This window comes from Mya arenaria, chromosome 16, assembly GCF_026914265.1.
Source record: "Mya arenaria isolate MELC-2E11 chromosome 16, ASM2691426v1".
NCBI classification, from domain to species: Eukaryota; Metazoa; Mollusca; class Bivalvia; order Myida; family Myidae; genus Mya; species Mya arenaria.
The window spans coordinates 28610928-28638390 of NC_069137.1; the positions used below are offsets into that span (position 1 = coordinate 28610928).

The 27463-nt window shown below is 36.9% G+C and overlaps 1 protein-coding gene across 12 annotated transcripts in view; it reads right to left on the reverse strand.

Moving 5' to 3' along the window:
• Positions 1-18704, reverse strand: part of LOC128221911 (talin-1-like) — a 134981-nt gene extending 116277 nt beyond the window's left edge. For 7 of the 12 annotated variants that reach the window (XM_052930568.1, XM_052930570.1, XM_052930567.1 and 4 more), the window contains exon 1: positions 18641-18698. The gene's annotated coding sequence lies outside the window, so the exon portion shown is untranslated. Of the gene's footprint in view, positions 1-18640 lie in introns of all 12 variants that reach the window. The other 5 variants (XM_052930572.1, XM_052930577.1, XM_052930578.1 and 2 more) reach the window with 2 other exon arrangements.
• Positions 18705-27463: the final 8759 nt, after the last annotated feature.

The following is a 27463-nucleotide window of genomic DNA, read 5'->3' on the forward strand; positions in this document are numbered from 1 at the left end:
CATGTGTACCAAGTTTCATATAAATATCTTACAAGGTTTTTAAGTTTGGGCCAAGGTTAAAGTTGTTGAACTATACCAATAACACACATGCCATCATCCCTGTGGCTTCTATCATAGACTATCTGGAACCCATTCCCGGCTGGGCCCATGTGAGTTTTGTTTGTGGTTACCAAGTCAGACAAGTAGGTTTCCTTCGGGTACTTCCCTTTCCCTCACACCACAAGACCACACTATCACTAACATTGTGTCATCGTTGTAAAATGAAAAAGTTTAAACTTATCACAAATATATTCAGGGTTTCCGCCAGCCCTTTATGGCGTGTCGGGCCCGACGTGCCTTCCGCTGGCAAGGCCAATTACCGACACGCGTTAATTATGCCGACATGCTTTAATCCGTGTAGCGACAATCCTTATCAAAACAATCCTCAGTTTTGACAATATACAGTTTTGTTGCGATTACAACGGTTGACTGACAGCCAGAAGGCGTGTCGGGACTATTACGACATTTGTATCAGCCATTCAGGATCGACGACAGCATGAAGGCGTGTCGGTGAGGTTCAACAGTGCCAATTAACCAAACTCCTCCTATTCTTTATCAGAATGGGAATGTGTGAAAAACACCACTGTCGTAATTGCGACCTTCATCCCTATAATCATCTATGAACGCAAAGTAAACAATAAGTGTTAATTGATTTCGGTAACATAAATCATGTGTCGTTTCATTTTTTTCTTAATCCCGAGTCCGTTTGTTAACCAATTATTAAATTATAATTGAGAGCCGTGTTAAGATATCTGTGTTATTATAAACAAGGGTTATGCTATGTCGTCGTAATTAATTGAGTCGCGTTCCCGTCTTCAGTTTAAAAGTGTAAAGTTATATTTTGTGTTGCTTATTATTAAACTTTGATTATTTTATCGTTCTTTTAATTTATTTAGAAAAAAGATAAATAAATCTGATAAATAAATCTGAAAATACACATTACATTCCCTTTAAGTTATTATTTAGCCAACCCGGCTTTAAAAATATTAGCTGTTGCAGCTTTAAATACGAATACACTAGCAGTCGCTTTGCTCCGGGCTCTTTTGTGTTCCAGCATGCAGCCTGCTTTACACGTTTTGCTGTGACATCAACGGTGTCAATATAAATAATACCATGAGTCGATCAATATCGTCGATATTGTATTGTCGGAAAACTTGAGAAATACCAATAATTAAGGAAGAGAAACCATTAAACCTTTTCACAAATAATTTTAATGTTAATCGGACTTTAGTTGGTAATTCTAAATCATAGGTACATAACTGTAAACTTGTTTAAAATGCAGGAATTGCACCATTTTGGATACGAAAATATAAAAAAAATCGACGTACGGAGGGGACACCCCTCCCAAACCCTCCCCTTCCGACATGCCTTATGAAATTCCTGGCGGAAACCCTGATAATTTGTCCTTTACGCACAAAATATAAAACTCTTCAGGCTACATTGAATATCATCGCTTGCTTGGCCTTACCTGATCAACTTAAAAAAAAAAAAGATTTTTCAGCCTCTCGTGTAAACATAAATTTTATTCTTAATTTTTACCTCATGGAATTAAAAAAGTTACAAGAGTGAAGAAAACACACTAAACTAAATGTGGGTTGGGTGGGGCCCAATAATATACAGGGATGTGATTGACCTGGCAGCTGGAGGGCTGAAACATTTCCGGCCATGGGTTTATGGAGCGCTCTTGGGGTCAAAAGCACACTGCTGTAGAAGAAAAAATGGCATTTTAGAAGCTCTTTTGAGGGCTCTCCTGACTTTAAATTTGAAGCAAACTTGAATGTTAACTTAAACAACTGAAAGCAGCCATATAACTTTTTTCAGGTAAAAAAAATATATATATATTTATTTTTATTTATTTTTTTTTTTGGGGGGGGGGGGGTTTCTAGGGCCATTAGATCCGCGGAATTCTGCAAATATGTGGACAAATCACATCCCTGGAATATGTAATAATTGTGGTCTTACTTATACAATGCTGACCAACTTGTACAGAACTGACAAACCAATAAGCAAGAGCTGTCACAGAGACAGCCTGCCCCACAGTCTTCTGCCACTTTTTAGTTTAAATTGCATGGTTTTGGTGAAACATGCATGGATTACTGTAAAATTAGACTACAAGCAAAACGTTAATACAAGCAAATAGTGGAGCTAAAAAACTTAGTTCAATACCAACATACAAGATTGTTGAGGTAGCAGTTTACAGTGTGAGCTTTAAACAGGCCAGACACTAACTAATGAAATAATTCAATTTGTTAGCTTCATTTACGACCAGATTCAAATATCTGCCAAAACTTGTACTGCATAATTGAAGTTTATCTCACTTTTAACAAAGCAACTTTCATGAAATCAAAAGCCTTAAAACACTAAAATAAATCGAGTACCTTGGGCACTATCTTAAGTTTGTTATGATACTCGAGTACATTTGTTTTCAGAACTTTTCAGAACTTTTTAAAAGTAAAGAATGTGGTTAGTCTTTGAAGAGTTCTTTGGTGATTGTTAAGAAAGTCCATGATTAAGATCATAATTAATTCACCGAGTAAAATTGATTTTAACTCAACAATTAATTGCCGCATAGCAAAACCCAACCTTTATTTTTTAAGCCTAAAAAGGGGCAGGACAATTATGTGAGAGCCAGAGTTGTGGACCTTGCATGTATGTATTACATACACATCCTATAGTCTCTGGTACATTTGCACCAAGTTTCATTTGAATATCTTAAACGTTAATTTACTTATGGCCTATGTTAAAGTTTGCGTAAAAAAAACACACTAAAGGCTATGGCGATATCTTGACTCTTTTTCTTTAAAAAACAATATGAGCTGACGGCAAGTTGTGATTTTCAGATGCAGTTTTATTTCCATGTGTGTTTATTTCGAAGCATATAAGTGGGATTTTGATATAGAACTCTTGTGTATATTAATTAACATCATTTAGTAGTTCAGTTCATGCATTATCATAAGATGTTGATAACAGTAACTGTTTAATTGCTTAATCAGGACTGCAGTTTTGTGAGCATCAAAATATGTATGCACATGACTGCGGCGGTTCTTATCATAAACTTAGTGTTTTATATACTTTAGTATATGCAGGGTTCGAATTTAGACTCGCATACTCGCAAAATGCGAGCGACATTTGGAAATTGCGAGTGACTTTTATTCAAGCTCGCAAAATTCTGCGAGTGGCTTTTTTTAGACCACAAAATGTTAAAAGGAAAGTAGAATAAACATGAACTTAATTCCGCTATGTGGTCGAGTGTAAACAGCCTATAAGTGGCATGTTTACACTACCGGTATAAAGAAGACATTACGGAGTCACGCTCTAGTAGGTTTTCAAAAATAGAACAAATACGGAAAAGGCCGAGTTTTATCGCGAATCTTTCCGGGATGCTCCGAGGAGTTCATAATACAAAGTAAATACGAATGACGTAATCACCTAGCTCAATCATTGGCTAAATTTAGCGCTTTTGCGCACTATATGTAAACCCCATCATCCTTTGAATACATTTCCGTCCAACTGTCAAAATGAATAGACTTCCTTGATCGATATATTTCATGGTCCAAAGTATCCACGCTACATTACTGTTGCCTTTTTATTTTAAATTTATCATTTTATTGTTTTTAATACTTATAGACTTAATGAAATCTGTAGCGTGCTTGTCGAATGGGTATTAATTACCCGATGGCGAGGGTAAATATACAAAGTGAACAATGTCAAATTATTGGACAGTTTTGTTATCAAAAAGCTGCCAGCATCAGATGAGTCTTTCCATACCCCCCAAATAGAATAAGCCATCAACAAGTTCTAGTAGTCGAGTCACTCAAGATTGATACTTTTTAATATTCATAATATGTCTTAGGTGTTAATTTCTACTTTAATTAGACAATATTATAAGGGAATAAAGCAAATAATAAAATTGCAAGTTGATTTGTCATTTTGCGAGTGCTCCTCAAAATGCACTCGCAAAATTTTGCGAGTGCTCCTCAAAGTTAAATTCGAACCCTGATATGTTCAGGGCTCAAGCTAGCCCAGGGCTGTAAATAGGGACATGTAACAATAGGGAGAAATCATGTAGAATTTTGGCAAGCATTGAATATATAGTACACTGACTTCTCCCTATATGTCACAATAGGGAGAAATTATGTACAATTTTGGCAAGCATTGAATATAAAGTAAACTGACTTCTCCCTCATGTTACAATAGGGAGAAATCATGCAGAATTTTGGCAATCATTGAATATAGACTGAATAATGTGATACTGACTTCTCCCTCATGTAACAATAGGGAGAAATCATGTAGAATTTTGACAAAGCATTTAATATATAATACACAAGACTTCTCTCTTTATATCACAATAGGGACAAAGAAGTCTGTTTAGGGAGACAATTAGTCTCTTGTCCAGCCTTCAAAATAGTTTTTTGCTGAACTTGCCTATTCGGACAAGTTGCTTTCAAAATTTGATTGTCAGAAACCATTTTTACTTGCCTGAATAAAATTATGTCTAAGTACAATTTATTGTAATTTAATTCTTTCTTGCCACTGACGAGTTGGCATTTCTACTTGCCCAACAGCATTTTTATCTGTCTCTGGCTTCGGGCAAGTGGGTTATTTCAATGACTGTGCAGTAGTCTCTGTTAACTTTGAACCCTTATGTTCAACAGTGCAAATTTCATAAAACTAAACCAAATTTTAATAATCGTGTCAGAAAACTTTCTTTCTCTAACAGTGAGCTGAAAAATGCCTCATACAATTAATGAATAATTCCATCATAGGCCACTACTGAAACCTTGTTTGGCGTTTCATGACAAAAAGGACAATTGGGACCCAGGACACAAAAGATTTTTATCCACTTGTATGGTCATGGTTAAATTTTTTCTTTCATTTTCATTGTTGAATTTGTGGAGGTTTGGAACTAAAAACAACAACCTTATTCTACCTGCATAAAACCATAAAATGAGGGTAGAAAAACATCAAACAAATTTTGGCCTAAGCTGACAAAGCCCTATACATTATGAATAATTGCACCATGTATTGATGTAGAAATATGAAGAATTAAGACATCATTTCTCAGCCAAAAAGCACGGAAATGTCCCACTTTGGGACTATAAAGAATTTTCAGAAATTGCATAATTATACAGTAGCAATTTCTGCTGAGTTGCCAAATTTGCATTTTTTTCTGTAAATCAATATATTATACATCTCCACTTTTGGCAGAAATATCGCTTTTTATAGAAAAGGTTATGCGCAATTAACTTGAGAGAAAGTTTGGCTTGCATTGACATTGAAAACAAGACAATTGAGGAAGTTGCATATGAATATTTTATTCAATTCATTTCCTCCATGTACAAAATTATGATCAGACAATTAAAATTGTGAATTTAAAATGTTAACAATGACCTTAAAGCTAAAACAAGCCTGGTTAGGCCACTATTAATAAATAGTTTGGGCCGCGTCCCAACCGAATAACAACAAGAGATGTTTGTCAAACATTATGCCCCCTGAGCGCCAAGTTGCCAGAAATATTTGGACAATTGAATGAAATATGCATGGACTGAAATGACAGCTGATTTGTCATTGGATGCATATGAGGCAGGTCATCTACTTATGATAACTTAAGAAGGCAAATAAATGCCCAACTAAAATAGTAACATAAAAGAAAATCATTTCTATACAAACATTTATACATCAATCCCAATCATCTGTGCATGCATTAAAAAAATATGGACAATCAGAAAACCTTTTTTCAGCTTACAGTCACACTGACCTTGACCTTTGACCCACTGACCTCAAAATCAATAGGGTTCATCTGCTGGTCATGACCAATAAGCCTACCTAGTATGAGGTCCCTGGGTCAAAGCGTTCTCAAGTTATTGATCGGAAACCGTTTTTCATGTTAAGGTCACACTGACCTTGACCTTTGACCCACTGACCTCAAAATCAATAGGGTTCATCTGCTGGTCATGACCAATACACCTACCAAGTATGAGGTCCCTGGGTCAAAGCGTTCTCAAGTTATTGATCGGAAACCGTTTTTCATGTAAAGGTCACACTGACCTTGACCTTTGACCCACTGACCTCAAAATCAATAGGGTTCATCTGCTGGTCATGACCAATACACCTACCAAGTATGAGGTCCCTGGGTCAAAGCGTTCTCAAGTTATTGATCGGAAACCGTTTTTCATGTAAAGGTCACACTGACCTTGACCTTTGACCCACTGACCTCAAAATCAATAGGGTTCATCTGCTGGTCATGACCAATAAGCCTACCTAGTATGAGGTCCCTGGGTCAAAGCGTTCTCAAGTTATTGATCGGAAACCGTTTTTCATGTTAAGGTCACACTGACCTTGACCTTTGACCCACTGACCTCAAAATCAATAGGGTTCATCTGCTGGTCATGACCAATACACCTACCAAGTATGAGGTTCCTGGGTCAAAGCGTTCTCAAGTTATTGATCGGAAACCGTTTTTCATGTAAAGGTCACACTGACCTTGACCTTTGACCCACTGACCTCAAAATCAATAGGGTTCATCTGCTGGTGATGACCAATACACATACCAAGTATGAGGTCCCTCGGTCAAAGCGTTCTCAAGTTATTGATCGGAAACCATTTGGTATTCCGACCGACCGACCGACCGACCGACAGACAGACAGACCGACCGACCGACCGACCGACCGACATGTGCAAAACAATATACCCCACTTTTTTCAAAAGCGGGCATAAAAATATCCAATAAGTTGTTTAGTTTAACCTCTCCATTAGTCATTGGATGAGATGAAAAGGAACGGGTTCATTACCGAGAGCAACACACCCTGGCATAGCCCCGTTGTCATGGTGAAGAAACCAAATGGGGAATGGAGGGTTTGCATTGACTACCGCAAACTCAATGAAATCACCGAGCCAATGTCATACCCCATTCCTCATATGACAGACGTCTTCGACACCTTGGCTGAGTCAAGGGCTACCATCTACTCTACTTTGGACCTCCGTTCGGGCTTTTGGCAGGTTCCTCTTGGGGAAGAAACTAAACACAAGAGTGGCTTCATCACACACAGAGACGTCTTTGAATTCAATAGGTTAAGTTTTGGGATGACCAATGCTCAAATGACCTTTCAGGCCCTGATGAGCAAAGTACTCCGAAACCTCAACTACAAGATTGCTTTGGTCTACATTGATGACATCCTGATTTTCTCCAAAACCTTTGCCGAACAATTATCCATCATCTAGACACCATCTTCAATAACCTGCGACAAGCAAATTTGAAACTTCATCCAACCAAGTGCAAGTTTGCAACAACCAGTGTTAAATATCTTGGGCATATTATTTCAAAAGACAGGTTAACTACATCTCCAGAAAATATTGAGAAAATAATGAAAGCTAAATCACCAAAATCTGCCAAAGAAATCAAACGCTTTTTAGGAATGGCTGGATATTATCGAAAGTTTGTGAAGGACTATTCTAAAATTTCTCAACCCCTCCAAGATCAACTAAAGAAAAATGTAAAATTTCAGTGGACACAAAAATGTGAAATCGCCTTTCAAACACTCAAAGAAAAATTAACTAGTACACCAATCCTAAAATACCCAGACTTTGACAAACCATTTGTACTTTCAACCGATAGTTCAGAATATGCAATAGGATATGTGTTAACACAGGAATACAACAAGAAAGAGCACCCCATCAGCTTTGGAGGACGATCACTGCGTGAAAACGAATTAAAGTGGCACATCACAGACAAAGAAGGGCTTGCATTAGTGGAAGGAATACAACATTTTAAACATTACCTTGCAAACAAACATTTCATCATCTACACCGACAATATTGGCATAAAATATCTCCAAAAGATCCAAGACTGTCAAGGTCGCCTTGGGAGATGGAGCATTCTACTACAAGGCTACGACTTTGAAATCCGCCACAGAGCTGGTGCTGCCAACCACACTGCAGACTTCCTTTCATGTCAAGAATACAGCTCCGAACAAACAAAGTATTCTACAGACCTAGCAGACCACATTGGTTCTGTAAGAGCTTCAACAAAAACCTACATTCAGACATCATTCCAGTATCCTGATGAACCAGACGTAGTTGTTTCACCTATAACAGCCATTCAAGACCCACCAGACAACATTAACATAGACACCATATCCAATGCTCAACAATCTTGCTGTGATCTTCAACACCTCTACAAATACCTGAAAACCAGAGAAGTCCCTGATAATGAAAAACTAGCTAGAGTGGTAGCAGCTGAATCCTACAACTACACCATTGAAAACCAAGTTCTTTACCATTTCCACACAAAACGCAACAAGAATCGACCACAACATGAAAGAATCGTCAAATGCATTGCCATTCCAAGAAAACTTCGCGACGACCTACTCAAGTCCTACCATGATTGTCTAATAGGAGGAGGACATCAAGGCTCAGAGAGTACTTATGAGGCCCTTCGTAGTAAATACTTCTGGCGATCAATGTATACCGATGTCAGGCAGTATATTCAATCCTGCGAAGTGTGCCAACAATCCAAGAGAGCTTTCAATAGTAAGCCACCTCCTCTTCACCCACAGCCAGTGGATGACATCTTCAGTCGCTGGCACATGGACATTCTGAGTGGACTACCTACTACAAAGGAGAAATATAAGCACATTCTTTTAGTGGTTGACAGCTACTCAAAATGGTGCGAGTGCTTCCCTTTGAAAACACAAGAAGCCCCAGAAGTTGCAGCTGTCCTCTACCGGGAAATCATTTCCAGATACGGAGCTCAAAGGACACTTATCAGCGACAGGGGAAGGAACTTCATGTCCCATCTTGTGAATGCCTCATCTGAACTCTTCCAGATCAAGCGCAGCTACACCAGTTCCTATCATCCTCAAACCAATGGACTGGTAGAGTCTAAAAACTCTTTCATTCTTCAATCATTTCGTGCCTACTGTAAAAATCAGCAAGATGACTGGCCAGAATATCTTCCTGGAATTATGATGGCATACCGTTCCAACTCCCGCAACCCAATCAACGGATTACAGTCCCTTTTTCATGTTATTCGGACGAGAAATGAGGCTCCCTATCGACACTGTGTTACAACCAAAAGATCATCTCTCTCCAGATATCAAACTGAACCTCGCTCGAATTACACAGAATGTGGAGATATGTCGCAAACTTGCAGGCGAAAACATACAGCGGTCACAGGACAAGTACAAGAAGCAGTATGACAAGTGGTCTAAACTTCCCAGCTATAGACCAGCTCAACGTGTTTGGCTTTACTGCACTAAAGTACCACCTGGAAAAGCACCCAAGCTACACCGCAAGTGGGTTGGTCCCTACTACATCACTCTGATTGGACCAAACCATACATACAAAGTGCGACATCAGGCAACTAACAAAGAGGTACAATCCCTTGTCAATGCCAAGAGGCTTAAACCATACTACGATCCTGAAGAAAGGCCAACCAATATTCCTGATGATCTACATAATGCAGCAGATGAGCTTGATCCTGATCAATTAAATGACAACCTAGATGATGATATTGAAGACACTGATCCTGCACCGGACAATACTTCTGACATTCAGCAGCAGCCAGCTACAAATTGTCCTCAACATAATAATCAAGCTCTTCAACAAAATGACCATACAGCCGACAATCAAGTTGAACAGCAACGACAACTGCAAGATGCGGCAACTAATCAAAATCCAATCAATGTTAAAACAGGGAAACCAAAGATGAAACCCAGAGCTAACAAATCATCAACAGCAGACAAAACCAAAACTGTTGCATCAAAATTTCAACCTCAACAGAAGCAGCACACCATTAAAGCTACTCTACCTATGAACAAGAACCAGGATAAACAACCTAATGCTAAGCAGCATCAGATTCACAGTAACCCTCAAGCATCTTCACCTCAACCAGGACCGAGTGGCATCAACAAAACTCCAACATGCCCAGATTGCAAAGAACCTGTTTGTCTCAAACTACCTACTTCAAGAATTCAACAACTTGAAGCTAGCAAAAGACAAAATGGAAAACTTTACTACAAAGTTCGTTTCCAAGACAAGGAATTTGCTTGGTATGTTCAGTGCAGAGTTCCTGGACACCTCAAACGAGAATTTCATGCCAGCAAAGCAATGCACGGAAAGAAACGCAAAAGACCACTTCGGCAACACCAGCACAAGTTCTTCAATCAAGTTAAACCTACAGTTAATTACATTCAAAAACAAAGCTTTCAGCAAAACCCTAAAATCAATAGAAAGAAAAAATCAAAACAAAACTACAACCAGCCTTTCCAAAAATACCGGAGCTACAATAGACCACATTTCGAAAACCAACCACATCATCAACAATATGCTGACATTATCCATGAACCATCATTTGCCTCGTCTCCTTTCGATGACAACTTCCAAGCCTTCGAAGAACCATACTACAACAACAACTTCCAGACCTACCAACACCCTTCTTTCAACAACCACTTTCCTTATGAACCTCAATGTCACAACAACTTTGAACCTTACCATGATCCACCAATCCACGACAACTATGATGAACCCAACCAAAATGAATGTTTTCAAGATTGCGATCACTATAACAATCATGCACGCTACAACAAGGTAGAAGATCACTATAACAATCATGCAAGCTACAACCAGGTAGAAGAACACTATAACAAGCATGCAAGCTACAACCAGGTAGAAGAAATACAAAGGAGTATCCTGGAAAGTTGTGCTAAAATTACTAAAACCTTGGACATATTAGCTGCACTAAAGAAATCTTAGAACTGCTGATTTAACTATCATTTTTTTTATATTCTGGTCTTCGATTTTCTAAGGGTTAATTTTTAATTTTTGAGTCAACGCTCAAAATTCTAAAATATGCTAAAGATATTGCAACTCTATTGCGCAAAAAGTTTGTTTTATCGCATGTATACCCTTATAATGTCGGATATTGGAATCAAAATGGAGTGAAATGAGTTAAACTGTATAATTACTTCATAATCTTATATACATGTATATGTTCTTTAAACCTATTTTGTATGTGGATCCACACTGTACATATTAGCTGCACTAAAGAAATCTTAGAACTGCTGATTTAACTATCATTTTTTTTATATTCTGGTCTTCGATTTTCTAAGGGTTAATTTTTAATTTTTGAGTCAACGCTCAAAATTCTAAAATATGCTAAAGATATTGCAACTCTATTGCGCAAAAAGTTTGTTTTATCGCATGTATACCCTTATATTGTCGGATATTGGAATCAAAATGGAGTGAAATGAGTTAAACTGTATAATTACTTCATAATCTTATATACATGTATATGTTCTTTAAACCTATTTTGTATGTGGATCCACACTGTACATATTAGCTGCACTAAAGAAATCTTAGAACTGCTGATTTAACTATCTTTTTTTTTATATTCTGGTCTTCGATTTTCTAAGGGTTAATTTTTAATTTTTGAGTCAACGCTCAAAATTCTAAAATATGCTAAAGATATTGCAACTCTATTGCGCAAAAAGTTTGTTTTATCGCATGTATACCCTTATAATGTCGGATATTGGAATCAAAATGGAGTGAAATGAGTTAAACTGTATAATTACTTCATAATCTTATATACATGTATATGTTCTTTAAACCTATTTTGTATGTGGATCCACACTGTACATATCACTGTATATAGCAACTTGTATTGTCCTTGTTTTTCATTTGTATTGTATTGTTACATGGGTGAAAATTCATCATATAATATTCATGTTATGTTAAACTTCAATTATAGAATTAGAAAAATCAAAAAAAAAAATTCTACTTATGTTAAAGTTATAACTGTTTTATTAAGTTCGGGACAAACTTTTTGTGAGCAAGGGGGAATTTGTCACTGTGTGACTTTCTCTTTCAAATTCTGTTAGAAAATTTATTGTTCTTTTTTTTGGTTACATCTTATTTTTCTATGATATTTACTTTCATAATTTCCTAAAGAGACTTTTGTCAGTCATTCTATTTGCAATTGAGTGTTTTGACATTTCTGATAAGATTTTACTGCTTCCTCTTGTTAATTATTATCAGTTAATTATCTCAGATCATAATCATAAACCTTACTGTTTGAGACTTTGACACTTCTCAATTATCTCAGACTTAATCTAATTGTAAATTTTATTTTTGACAATAATTATTTTTGAGTGACACTTTCTAAAATCTTCGATCATTATCTTTTTATCACTTAATTCTGATTGGTAACTTCGACTCTTTAAGTTAGTATATAAGTATGTACATTTTTCATTTAAAAAAGAGAGAAATATATACATTAGAGATACATATAAACTAGGAACTTTGTACTTCTTCTTTTACTAAGGAAATATCTTTGAACTACTTTTTTTGTGACTATATAATTAATTCACTTACTTTCATAACTTAATATATCACATGGACTATTGAATGTTTCTTGTTGAATAAGTCTTTGGATTTATCTTTGTTAACTATTCAACTTAAATGTGGAATTAATAAAGAACCAACTTTTAAACATCTTCATTGGACTTGAGTTGTTAATCAAAGTGAACCATTAAACGTGATCTGAACTTAAACGGTAACTCGCAGTTGTGCCAGCTAATTCCCCAAATTAATGGCCAACTGCACGTGCCCCTTAGACAGTGTGGCTCGGGCTCGGTGACCACCCCTACTATACCGGAGTGTACATACTGGCCCGTTCCCGACGCTGCACGACTTAACTGGGGTGCGCGGTGCCACTAGGAAACACTAACAAATTTGGCTTGGGAATCTCTGAAACAAACCGTTTACTCAGATAATGGTTTTAAAGCTGCTCTCTCACAGATTGACCATTTTGACCACTTTTTTTAATTTTTTGTCTTGGAAGAAACTATTTTTTGCATAATAATTTAATATGTGTGGAAAACAATGATATAAGACTGCTGACTAAAAATAGATCACAGCTTTTCAAACTAATACATTAAAATAATGTTGTTTTATGGCTAAAAGCTTTAAGAAAAATGAAATTTTCTTTACTTTTCCAAACAATCGTGATCAGTTTGATTATGAGTTATCTTACATGACTAAATGAAGGCATTGATATCAAAATCAGTTGATTCTTAGACAAATTTTTTAAACATAATGTCAAAACTGTCAATCTGTGAGAGCGCAGCTTTAAGTAAAATTCGGAATTCGAAAAAAATGCACTGGTCTTATTGGCTTGTGAAAATTTCGATGACTGTTTCAAGAAGCATCATATAAGACACTGACGCCAAGAAAGTAATGAATAAATTCAATCAATATGCACAAGTACAGGATATTGTCTTCATCTGATATGTGTAATGATACATAAGGGATTCACTATGATTTTGTATGTCTCAAACCAATTTGTGGCCATTGCAATGCATTGATAAAACACTGGAAGATTCTTTTATACCAATTTGGTTTAAACTTAATTAGTTTAGATCGAAGTTTAAACTTATTGATTCATTTTTATTACTGCTTTATAATTCTTGTTGACATGATGTTACCCCAGAGTATGCATGGTCTTATGCAGTGGGGGAAAACTGGAATACCTGGCAGGAATCATAGCAAATGTGAAAACAAGTTTTCCACCATTCAGGGAGATGTTAACATCAAGTTATATTGACTTCCATAGTTTATATTGGGAAAACACTTTCTTATCACAAACCAGGGATAAGTCTGAGACAGTGCAGAGTGTCTTCGAAGTTTCCCTCTTGCTAAAACCCTACCAAGAACAAGTTTCAAACCCGGTCGTCTCACTTTGTGGCAAAGTCAACCAAACTCACATGGGCCCGGGCCGGTGAAGAAAGCCCACAACAAAAGCAGATAGCTTATTAAACCACTCAAAACCTGGGGCCTTACACGAATAATTCTACTTCCATAAATCTTCAAAAAACAGCAATGTGCAAGAAAGCAATCTCCCATTGTTGCCCAAAATCTTCAATAAATTGATGCAGTACTATCGAATAGACAAGCCTGGCACATCATCACACTAAATTATACAATTATTTGAGACAAACAATTTTTTCAGCTGCACATTCAGGGATATGATTGACCTAGCAGCTGAAGGGCTGAAAAAAAGGCAATGGCTTTTGGGGGTGCTTTGGATGTCAAAGAGTGAGAAGCACCCTGCCAGAGCAGCAGAACTGGCTTTTTAGAAGCCCTTTTGAGGCCCCCCTGACTTCAAATTTGACGCCAACTTGTGTGTCAATACTACCAAAAAATAAAGTAACAAACAAACATATTTATTTTTATTTTTTGGGGGATCCCTAGAGCCATTAGATTAGTGGATCTCCATGGACTAATCACATTCCTGACATTAAAGCAATCTCTCATTGTTGCACCGAAACTTACAAATACACCTAAATAAATGGATTCAATACAATTGCATAGACAAGTTTGGCACATCATCATCATAGTAACATGATACTTCTTAGAGTCCAATAATAACTGTCTCATGCATTTTTCGGCTGCTTAGTCAGAAATTGTACAGCCTTCATTTAACATGGCCCAAGAGACTCTGTTATAACGGCCAACTGATTTTCTGAGAAATTACTCATAATTTGCATGGTGACCTGATCTCAATGAATGCTGGATCGAATCTGGGATATAAATTGATTGTTAAACAGTTTTTCCAAATAGTTCTGGAGTTCTACATTTAGGAGAAAAATCTTGTATCAATGGACTTTGTTGGTTAGTGTCAATAAACTCCAGTCATCAAGCCATTTACAAACCCACTATGTTTCCAGCTCCTAGGTGCTTCAGTTCTGAAACCTAAGGCACTGGGGCGGTTAAAATCCTAAATGCGTCTGATACGACTGTTTTTGTTTAAGATGTAATGTTGAATGCTTACACAATTCTACCTTTTTGAAATGGTAAAAAACGATTTTTGATTCTGAAACGTTTCAGTACTGTAATAATTTTGTGAGGTCTGGCACATTGTTACAAGACCTCATTTCAAGCAGTGCTCCAGGTAGGCCTAATAAGCAGTTGGGGCACCCTGCTGCCTTTTCTCCAGCACCCTGCTGCCTTTTCTCCAGCACCCTGCTGCCTTTTTACTACACCCTGCTGTGCCGTAGTTTTACAGAGTAAATTTTCAGAAATAAGAAAAAATAATCAAATTAATATAAATACTTTTTGACGCTTAAGTAAAGATAACAGCTAGTGTATTCAAGACAAACTAGTATTGGAAGTAGTTACAACACATACACAATAAGAATTGAACATTGGCCCTTGCATCAAAAGTGCCCTTTCTGAGCTATCACCCTGCCCTAATCCTGGCTGGAGCACAGTCACTGTCATGTATTTTTATTTTTTATCTTTTAGAAAGACTGCAGCATGGGACTGAAATAAATTAGGTTTAGAACTTGTTTTTTTTCAGTTCCTCTCTCCCCCCAAACATGGCAATGTCTGCTCTTATCACATTGCAAATTCAAAGCTTTAAAACCGTTTTTTCCCCTCCTTAAACCCCCCACCCCAAACCCCCTCTGCCCTCTAAACATGGCAATGTCAGGGATGTGATTGACCTGGCAGCTGGAGGGCTGAAACCATTTTGGCCATGGGTTCTTGGGCACTTTTGGGGTCAAAAGCACCTGCCCTAGAAGAAAAACTGGCTTTTTAGAAGCTCTTTTAAGGAATCTTCTGACTTTAAATTTGAAGCTAACTGGAATATCAACTTTTACAACCAAAAGCACTCTAGTAACTCAAGTAATGAGCTGAAAAAAAAAAATAGGGGGGGGGGGTCCCTGGGGCTATTAGATCCGCGGAATTCCGCGAATCCGCGGACAAATCACATCCCTGAATGTCTGATCTCATCACATTGCAAATTCAAAGCTTTGATTTTGAAATATAATATGCAGAAAAAAACTGTGTATATGAAAGCAAATGTATCCCCACAGAGTCGTGAAAACTAACTAAACAGAATGGCCAAAAATATTTCAATATAATAACCATCAGTTCAGAAAAACTATCACCCAAATCATAAAATTGCCCATTTTGGGAATTAAATTCCAGGAGTAATATGTTGAAATTGGAAAATCTGCACAGAATGTTGCCTTGAGAGGAAATCTGAACCACGAGTCTGAATAATAGTCATAAAGACGGGACCACACCATTTTTCGAACAATCTAGTGTACTTTATGCTATTGAAAGCAGACATCCCGTCCCCAGTCAAATACTAACTTGTGTAACACACGCAATTATCAGTTATTGGAAATTATTTAACAACCCATTGTGGAATGTCTGAGAGCAATTGTATGTTTGTCTTCTCCCATTGCAACCAACTGCTAGAAGTGATTTTGCCCCATATAACGAAGCAGTCAGCAAATTTATGCTGGTGGTACCATGTGACAAAATCACAGATGCCGACGACTTCTGACATAATCATTGTTCTTTTACACTCTCTGACAACCCGGCAGCCGCCATCAAGGAAAAATATACAGTCATGCTTTAGGTGATATAGAATAGCAAATATACATGTTTGTCTCCGTCTATAGACAATTAACTGTATTAAAGCTGGCTTGTTTGAAGGCATACAAAGCCTTCTTTCGATTTATCATTTATGACTTAGTGATGTTAAACATATTGGGAAAATATGAATTTAGGAGAAAAATTAACACTTTTTTGCAAGGGGAAACAGCCTGCCATAAAATTCATCAGGAAATATTACTGTCAATTGGTCATATATTCTGGTCACAACTCAAATATTCTGACCTTGTCCATTAGTTTGTTTTCTGATTTATCATTAATGATTTAGTGATGTTAAACATATTGGGAAAATATGAATGTAGGAGAAAAATGAACACTTTTTTGCTAGGGGAAACAGCCTGCAATAAAATGCATCAGGAAATATTACTACCGATTGGTCATATATTTGGTAAAAAACTTGAATATTCTGACCTTGTCCCCAAGGGGAAGTCTGTATCTGTTTTGACAATGGGAATAAACCCCTTAATTGGTCAGAAAAAGCACTGAAGTAATCTATGGAAATTTTGCCTCAAATTTCACAAATAAATTCTGGGTTCATCTTAATTTCATGAGAAGAGGATATTTTTACTCAATGTAACCAAGAACGTTTCCACGCATTTTCTAATCTCAAAATTTCTGATCCAACCCCCCTATAGGAAAGCCGTTCCCCAAGCTTGTGGATTACTCATGCAACATATAGGATTGGGCAGATTTAAAACAATTCATGACAGAAAATAGGCTGCCATTTTACAAGTGTAAATGCCCATATGTTGTTTTTCAGAAGTCATCATTTAAATATTTGAGGACTGTTTAGCAGAAGGGTCACAAGATAGAAAAGCTCCCGAAAAAAAAATCCCAAAATATTTATTATATATATAGAATGTTAAATTTAAATACAACTTGTACAAAGAATCATGTTTTCCTGCATGTACAAGATTGATTCAAAGACATTAGGACTTTTGGACAGCAGAACCTTTTTAGTTACTTTTTAATAGCCATTTTTCAGTAGTATTCACAAGCAGGCAACAGGTTGATACTGTTTTAAAAGTAAGTTTGTTTTTGTTGAAAAGCCCCATTAATCTTACCTAAAAAATGTGGTCAAATTTGGCCAAAATTTACATTTAATTCAGTGGTCATTCTCACATTCTCACAAAGGCAGTTAATAAAATCAAAGAGAATTACGTAATAAGGAGCGTTCTTGCACATATGTCAGCGGAATAAGGTCAAAGTGAGGAGTGTGTTAAAGTGTATATCAAATTAACATGACACCATCAGTAGCATCGCTCCGCCTTGTTGCATGTTTAAAGTTAATTGTTATCTAAATGTATTCAAAGTAATTCATTGGATTTTGCAAGATGTGCTATTATTTATTGTTGAAATTCAAACAAATGTATTTATAATCCTTGACAGGAAAATGATCAGCATCACATGAATTTGTCAATTGACCTTACACCATTTGTCAATACTGAATATATCCTAATACAAAAAAAAATGTATACTTTCAATCCTCTATGGGAAAATGATCAGCGTCACATTAATTTGTCAATTGATCTAACAACATGCAACATGCTTTTCAGTGGGTGTGGCCAATCAGATACTGGCATTAGGTCAATTACTGAATATATCCTAATATACAAAATTAATATTGTATATTTTCAATCCATTTCGGGAAAATGATCAGCAATAATGATCAGCGTCACATTTAATTGTCAATTGACCTAACACCATGCAACATGCTTCAGTGGGCGTGGCCAATCTGATTCTGGCATTAGGTCAATTACTGAATATATATCCTAATGGAACGGATATTGTATGCAGATTTCTTTTGCAAGCTTGTGTTTTTTTTTACTTTTAAAGTCGACTATTTTTAGATTATGGAGTCTGTTTCAAATAGTCAAATAACGTGCATAACTATGCAATGCATTCAAGAACAATCTGGTAAATATTGTTTTCAAAATTCGGGGAAATGTCCTACAGACATCCTTTTCATGGAGAGGGATGCTGAGAAAGATCTAGGTCATCCAGAAGCCTGTAAAACCTCACGTACAAACCATAACCTTTCAGATAAATGGGACAAGCAAACCACTAGCAAATGGCAGTTTATATGTGTATATTTCAATATTTCTGAATGATATATTGTAAAATGCATGCATATCCTTACCAATTTAGCCGGAAATGTCAAAAGTAATGAGTAGTCTTCACTTCGACCTCGATTTGGTTGAAAGCGGAAGTGCTTATGATGTCACACACGGAAATTCCCCGCATAACTTAGTTGTTCATAATACGGCATCCGGTAATATATACAACTGGGACAAGAATATCACTTAAATTATATATTAAAAATTAAATATTTTAGTGTTGATTTTCCTTAAAATTCATTAACAAAAAATTAATACTCTGATGACCAATTACTTTTCTATTTTCTTTGATATAAACTGTACACCGGGATCAACGAAATACTCTTCTGATAGTGCACACCCTTATTATCTCCCTTACATAAATTTCAATAATTTTTGTTGCATTATAGGCAATATCACCAAAACTCATTAAGGTTTTGAAATGTTTATTATGTATGGAATAAATTTTATATTAAATATAAGTATATGGGATTTTATACAAAATGCCTTAAAATTGTATCATATTACCATCATCAAAAAGCAGCGTATTTTGGTTTTACCACCATCATACCATCATCTAATATCTTTGGATCCCCAAACACTCTGATGTTCTGGGGGCTTTACATAATTTACATAGTTAACTAAGACTGAGAAGACTCACGATGACTCGTATATCCCGAAATGTATTTTCAAAGTTGCAGGGTAAAATACATTGTAGTATACATAATTATACTACACATTTTTTATCAAAGGATAATATTTTTAAACTTCAGGTTGTCAATCTTTTAGCTGTACGATAAAAGACTGGTGTTGAAAACATACATGATACATTATACTTCTTGACTTAATGTCGAAGAGAGAAAATCAGAAGTTTCGATATCCTGTTGAAAACATTTTTTTACAATTTAATAAAAAAAAAAAACAAAGCCATGTTTTCAAAGTGGCATAAAGAAAGGCAGAACTCGTATACCATTTGTATATCTGAGTGCAAACAAAAGCAAAAAGTTAACAGAAGTTTGCCTCAAATTTCCTTAAAATGAAGATTTTGACCAATCTTACCTCTGTTATAGACTGTTCTATATTTTTACAAAATGTTAAAATCTTTAGTACACACTGCACTTGATGATTGTAGTCAGATTTTGGTTTTCCGCAAAGTTCCGAAATAATGCTTTATCCCCAAAACTTAAATGCCAATAAAATGTGCAACCCCTAAGGAATGCTTTTTTTGTAATTTCATCACGGTGTAGCGGTTAAGACCAACTAATATAATAGTTAAAAAAATCAATGGCGAATCGTTAAACTTGATTTTATAAAATAAAACATAGTTTATCATGATTATTCAATTTCCTTAAGGAGTCTGAACACTATTTAAAGGGAGAACATTTCACGAATAATTCCAAAACATTAACAGTGAGCTTAGCAGGGACTTAAGAAATACAGATCAGGATATCTCTTTTAGAAAGGGAGAGACGTTTGACCTGGCCATGCACGTCTTTACCAGACAGTTGGGCGTGAATGATCGACTATATAGAAGGCACCCAGCAGTTCGGAAGTACAAAACAAATATAGCAACTTGGGCATGTATATACAAAACATCTAGAAACTCAAATGAACAGAGTATCTAGCACCTGTAATGTACAGATCATGCAGCAATCCGATGAATAAATTTAAGCATATAAAAAGTCAAATGTTTAAAACATCTACCAACTTCAATGTACAACGCACATCAAAAGTTTGTACTCCTGTCATCGTTGCTACTCATTTAATCGTCGCCGTTTATTGCACTCCTGTCATCGTTGCTACTCATTTAATCGTCGCTGTTTATTACACTCCTGTCATCGTTGCTACTCATTTAATCGTCGCCGTTTATTGCACTCCTGTCATCGTTGCTACTCATTTAATCGTCGCCGTTTATTGCACTCCTGTCATCGTTGCTACTCATTTAATCGTCGCCGTTTATTGCACTCCTGTCATCGTTGCTACTCATTTAATCGTCGCCGTTTATTACACTCCTGTCATCGTTGCTACTCATTTAATCGTCGCCGTTTATTGCACTCCTGTCATCGTTGCTACTCATTTAATCGTCGCCGTTTATTGCACTCCTGTCATCGTTGCTACTCATTTAATCGTCGCCGTTTATTGCACTCCTGTCATCGTTGCTACTCATTTAATCGTCGCCGTTTATTGCACTCCTGTCATCATAGCTACTCATTTAATCGTCGCCGTTTATTGCACTCCTGTCATCGTTGCTACTCATTTAATCGTCGCCGTTTATTGCACTCCTGTCATCGTTGCTACTCATTTAATCGTCGCCGTTTATTGCACTCCTGTCATCGTTGCTACTCATTTAATCGTCGCTGTTTATTACACTCCTGTCACCGTCCGTTGCTACTCATTTAATCGTCGCCGTTTATTACACTCCTGTCATCGTTGCTACTCATTTAATCGTCGCTGTTTATTACACTCCTGTCATCGTTGCTACTCATTTAATCGTCGCCGTTTATTACACTCCTGTCATCGTTGCTACTCATTTAATCGTCGCTGTTTATTACACTCCTGTCATCGTTGCTACTCATTTAATCGTCGTCGTTTATTGCACTCCTGTCATCGTTGCTACTCATTTAATCGTCGCCGTTTATTACACTCCTGTCATCGTTGCTACTCATTTAATCGTCGCTGTTTATTGCACTCCTGTCATCGTTGCTACTCATTTAATCGTCGCCGTTTATTACACTCCTGTCATCGTTGCTACTCATTTAATCGTCGCCGTTTATTACACTCCTGTCATCATTGCTACTCATTTAATCGTCGCTGTTTATTACACTCCTGTCATCGTTGCTACTCATTTAATCGTCGTCGTTTATTGCACTCCTGTCATCGTTGCTACTCATTTAATCGTCGCCGTTTATTGCACTCCTGTCATCGTTGCTACTCATTTAATCGTCGCCGTTTATTACACTCCTGTCATCGTTGCTACTCATTTAATCGTCGTCGTTTATTGCACTCCTGTCATCGTTGCTACTCATTTAATCGTCGCCGTTTATTGCACTCCTGTCATCGTTGCTACTCATTTAATCGTTTATTGCACTCCTGTCATCGTTGCTACTCATTTAAGCGTCGCCGTTTATTGCACTCCTGTCATCGTTGCTACTCATTTAAGCGTCGCCGTTTATTGCACTCCTGTCATCGTTGCTACTCATTTAATCGTCGCCGTTTATTGCACTCCTGTCATCGTTGCTACTCATTTAATCGTCGCCGTTTATTGCACTCCTGTCATCGTTGCTACTCATTTAATCGTCGCCGTTTATTGCACTCCTGTCACCGTTGCTACTCATTTAATCGTCGCCGTTTATTACACTCCTGTCATCGTTGCTACTCATTTAATCGTCGCCGTTTATTACACTCCTGTCATCGTTGCTACTCATTTAATCGTCGCCGTTTATTACACTCCTGTCACCGTTGCTACTCATTTAATCGTCGCCGTTTATTACACTCCTGTCATCGTTGCTACTCATTTAATCGTCGCCGTTTATTACACTCCTGTCATCGTTGCTACTCATTTAATCGTCGCCGTTTATTACACTCCTGTCATCGTTGCTACTCATTTAATCGTCGCCGTTTATTACACTCCTGTCATCGTTGCTACTCATTTAATCGTCGCCGTTTATTACACTCCTGTCACCGTTGCTACTCATTTAATCGTCGTCGTTTATTGCACTCCTGTCACCGTTGCTACTCATTTAATCGTCGTCGTTTATTGCACTCCTGTCATCGTTGCTACTCATTTAATCGTCGTCGTTTATTGCACTCCTGTCATCGTTGCTACTCATTTAATCGTCGCCGTTTATTGCAGTCCTGTCATCGTTGCTACTCATTTAATCGTTGCCGTTTATTGCACTCCTGTCATCGTTGCTACTCATTTAATCGTCGCCGTTTATTACAGTGCGTTATTTTGAGTTTCAAAAGGCGTTTTTACTCTAAGATGGCGTCATTACGTGTTTTAAAGTGTTTTTTTTTTATTTTTACGAAAAATGGATGTTATAATGAGCTTAAAGGCGTTATATATAACGTAAAAAGGGCGTTTTTACCCGCTTCCGAAAATACGTTACACCAATGATGATGATTATTATTATGTCGTTGATTTTAGCGTCTTTTGAAATTCACAATAACGCCTCTTTGCTTTTATTTTATACCGTCTTTTAGAAACTACTTATTATTTTGAATTTTGGGCCTTGTCTGTAGGTCAAGGTCATGGGTGTCATATTATTGCTTGTAAGAAGAGCAACTTGGTCATGCATAGAGATAATTTTATATTACTTGACATTACTTGACATAATAGACGTGTTGTCATGCGCAATTATTGTGTCTTAACGTGCAAGACCAAGGTCTGCCTACACGTTTAACGCTATTGATATCCGTACTGTATTTTTGTCATATCTGGAAGGTCAATCGGGTATAATTTATAACTTTTGATATGCTTTGTAGGATCTTATTATTCCCAGATCCTATTCTTCCCAGGTCTGGGAAAAATAGGATCCTATTCTTCACAGTTTCAAACTGTGACATATATGATTGACCAAAATGGTGGTAAGCAAGAGAATCATACTCTTCACAGATTTTGTCGATGACTACCAACTCCAATGTACAACGCAAATCATAAGTTTAAAACAACTACAAGCTTTAATGTACAGCGCAAATGTCGAGAAAAATAAAATGTCTAGCTACCTGTCACGACGCTTCTTGCAATTCAAACATACTTAGCATCTAACTACTGAAAAGTACAAAGCAACCGACAACTACAATGTTAATTAAGCAGGGCATCCCGAATATACAAAAAGCAATAATTAACTAATATGTACCATGCATCTAGCAATTGCGCTGTATCAAACAAATAACAACTGGAATGTACCAAGCATGCAACTAAAATTACAAAGCATGAATCAAATCAAATGTACAGCAGATCTTGCAACTGGAATGTACCAAATATGCAACTAAAATACAAAGCATGAATCAAAGCAAATGTACAATTGGTGTCGCAACTGTAATGTATAAACCAGGGCAACATGACTGTACTTAGCAACGCGGAAGGCCAACCATCTAGAGACAAGATTAATCAAAACCTCCAGCAACTCGAATGCACATAACATATAGCCACTCGAATGTAAACAAAACAACAGAACAATTCAGAAGAATCAAGGCCAACATAACACGAAATGAGATACACAACATACCACTAGACAACACGCACGTTACATGAATTAACATACAACTAAAATGCAAAACACAGAGCGACTCCAAAGTGAAAAGCAGGGCAATTCGAATGTACTGAGTATCTGGCAACGCGAAAGTAATACGCATCTAGCAGTTCGAATTTACTGATTATAGACCAACAGGAATGTACAGATAATCTAAAAATACAAAAGAACAAAGCTTCTAGGAACTCGAATGTACAAAGCAAGGCAACCCGAATTTCACAAAAATCTAGCAAATCGAACGTACAAAGAATCTATAGCTACTCGATTATACAAGGCAGTGCAACAACTCAAATGAGCAATGCATCTAGCATTTGGAATGTTTTAAACATGTTTCAACTGGAATGTACTAAGCATGCAATTTTAACATACAAAACATGAATCCAATTAAATGTACAACATATCTTGCAACTGGGATGTACCAAGCATGTAACTTAAATATACAATGCATTATTCAAATCAAATGTACAATGGATTTATCAACTGGATTTTTTTAAGTATAAACCATGGCAAACTCATTGTACTGAGCACGCAGCAACACTTGAATATATAGAGCATCTAGCGAATTGAATGAACAAAGCCTCATAAAATTTGAATATACAACGAATTCAGCAACTCGAACGTAAAAGGCATTCAACAAATAGAATTTACTTACTCAAATGACAGCAGGGCAAAATGTACAAAGAAGGTCAGCTCGAATGAATAAACAGTCATGCAACTCAAATTTACAAAGCTTTTTGCAACACGAATGTTCATCCGTCTAGAAACTCGAATAGACAAAGCAACCAGCAACACGAATGCACACGGCAACTTGAACGTACAAAACAAGACTTTTATCAAACTGTCATGAAGCGTCTTGCAATTCAAATGCACAAAGCAGGGCATCCCGAATATACAAAAAAGCAATAATCAACTGAAATGCACAAAGCATCTAGCAACTGGAATGTACTAAATATGCTACTAAAATAAACAAAGCATGTAGCAAATCAAATGTACAATGGATCAAGCATATTGAATGTATGAAGCAGAGCAACGTGACCGTAGGTGACACACAGCAACACTCGAATGTATAAAGCATCTTAGTAGCAAATCGAATGAACAAACCATATACAATTACAATAAACAACGTTTTTGCAACTCTAATGTAAATTGCATCTTGCAACTAAACGAATTTTCTAACTCAACTGGTAGCAGGACAAAATGAACAAAACAGGTAAGCTCGAGTGTATTATAAACCATCTTGCAACTCCAGTTACTAAACATTTTGCAACACGAATGTACAACAGTTTAAAAATCGAATAAACACACTATTTCAGCAACTCAAATGCAAACGACATACAGTAACACACATGTAAAAAGCAGGACAATTCAAATTGGTACAAAATTAAAGCATTCAAACAAGAAACGAGAATCAGCCTGAAATTACAATGCACAAAGCAGAGCCCCAAAGCGAAAAGCAAGGAAATTCGAATGTACTAATCATCTAGCAAATCAAATACACCAAACAACTCGAATGTACTGAGCATGTAACAGTTCGAACGTACCGAGCATCCAGCAGTTCGAATATACTGAGTATCGAGCAACACAAATGTATATAAAGTACTTGAATGTACTGAGATTCTAGATACTCAGAAAGTATTATTGCAAATATAATGCATTTAGCAACTCGATTGTACTAAACATCTAATTACTCGATTTCACTGTGTAGCAAACTATTCGAATTTACAGCATATCTAGCAGTTCGAATATATCGAGCTTCTATCAACTCGGATGTACTGAGTTTCAAGCAAGACAAATGTGCAGAACATATAAGAATGCTTATGTACAAAGCATCTATGAACTCGAAAGTAAAAAGCAGGGCAACTCGTATTTCAAAGAATCTAGCAAATCGAACGTAGACATACTCCAGCAACTCGACTGTTCAATGTAATACAAATCGAATGAACAACGCATCTAGCAACTAGAATTTCAGTACAAAGTATCTAGAAAAAAACGAAGGAAAAATTAATCTAGCAACTGAAATATACAAAGCAGGGGACATGGAATGCACAATACATCTAGCAACTCCAATGCACAAAGTATATTGAATCTTATACTGATAATGTAGTATCTTTGAAAAGAGTATTGCAAATATTATGCATCTAGCAACTAGAATAAGCTTAGCATCTAAATACTCAAATGTACTATCTATCAAACAATTTGATTCCACTGAGTATAAGGTAATGCAACTCGAATTCACAAATAATCTAGCAAAACGAATGAACAAAGAATCAAGCAACCCAGAGCATACATAGTAATGCAACTTGAATATACAACGCATCCAGCAACTCCAATCTAAGAACTGGAATGTACTAAGTATTGTTACTCAAATGTACAAAATTAAAGTAATTCAAAAGTACAAATCATCTTGAAACTCGAATATATGAAGTATCCAGCAACCCAAATGCACAAAACATATACATGAAGCAACTCGAATATTTTTTATACAAAGCAGAACAATTCCGTTTGGCAGAATGATTCAGAACAAACCAACTAGAAACGAGATACAACAACAGCGTATAACACATCATATCATCCTACAACTAAAATTTGTAACGCATAGCGACACCACAGTGAAAAGCAGGGCAATTTGAATGGATTTAGCATCTGGCAACTTGAATGCTCTAATCATCTAGCAACTGGAATGTACTGAGCATCCAATACTAATGCACTGAAAATCGCATAACACAAATAAACTGAGCATCTAAGACAAAAAAAAACGTACAAAGCATCTTCCACTTCGACTGCACAAAGCAGGGCAACTGAAATGTACAACGCATCAAGCAACTCGAATTTACAAATAATCTAGCAATGCGAATGTACAAGGAATCTAGCAACTCAAATGCATAAATCTGTGCAACTCGAATGTACAACGCATCTAGCAACTCAAAAGTAAAAAAGAATATTGCAATTCGAATGTACAAAGCATCTAGTATTTCTAATGTACTGAGCAACGAGCAATTCGAATGCCCACAACATCTGAGAATGTAAATGAGCAAGGAAATAAGCAACTTGGAGGTACTGTAACGGTCCGCTGTATGCCGGATCGGGGTTGCCTTACCCACGAGGTTCCCAGACCACGACTCGGGACGAGTCTTCTCGGACGGGGGAAAGTAATGCAACGGTCCGCTGTAGGCGGCGGATGTGCGTTCATAGTATAAAATTCCGTTATATACGGAAGTACGTTCATAGTACGTATGTTTACTTGGTTGGTAATATGCAATTTAGCAAAACTCGGGCTCTGTGTGGATTGAGAATTTACTGTATATAAAGACCAGCGGACCCCTTCGGGATCGAGCATGCTTTTCTCTGAAAGGATCTGCTGGCCTTGTTTAACGTGGCACGATACAAATGGTGGCAGCGGTGGGATATTGACTACTGCCGGATCGGAGTTGCCTTTCCCACGAGATTCCCAGACCAAGACTCGGGGCGAGTCTTCTCGGAGGGAAAAGAAATGTAACGGTCCGCTGTAGGCGGCGGATGTGCGTTCATAGTATAACATTCCGTTATAGACGGAAGTACGTTCATAGTACGTATGTTTACTTGGTTGGTAATATGCAAATTAGCAAAGCCCGG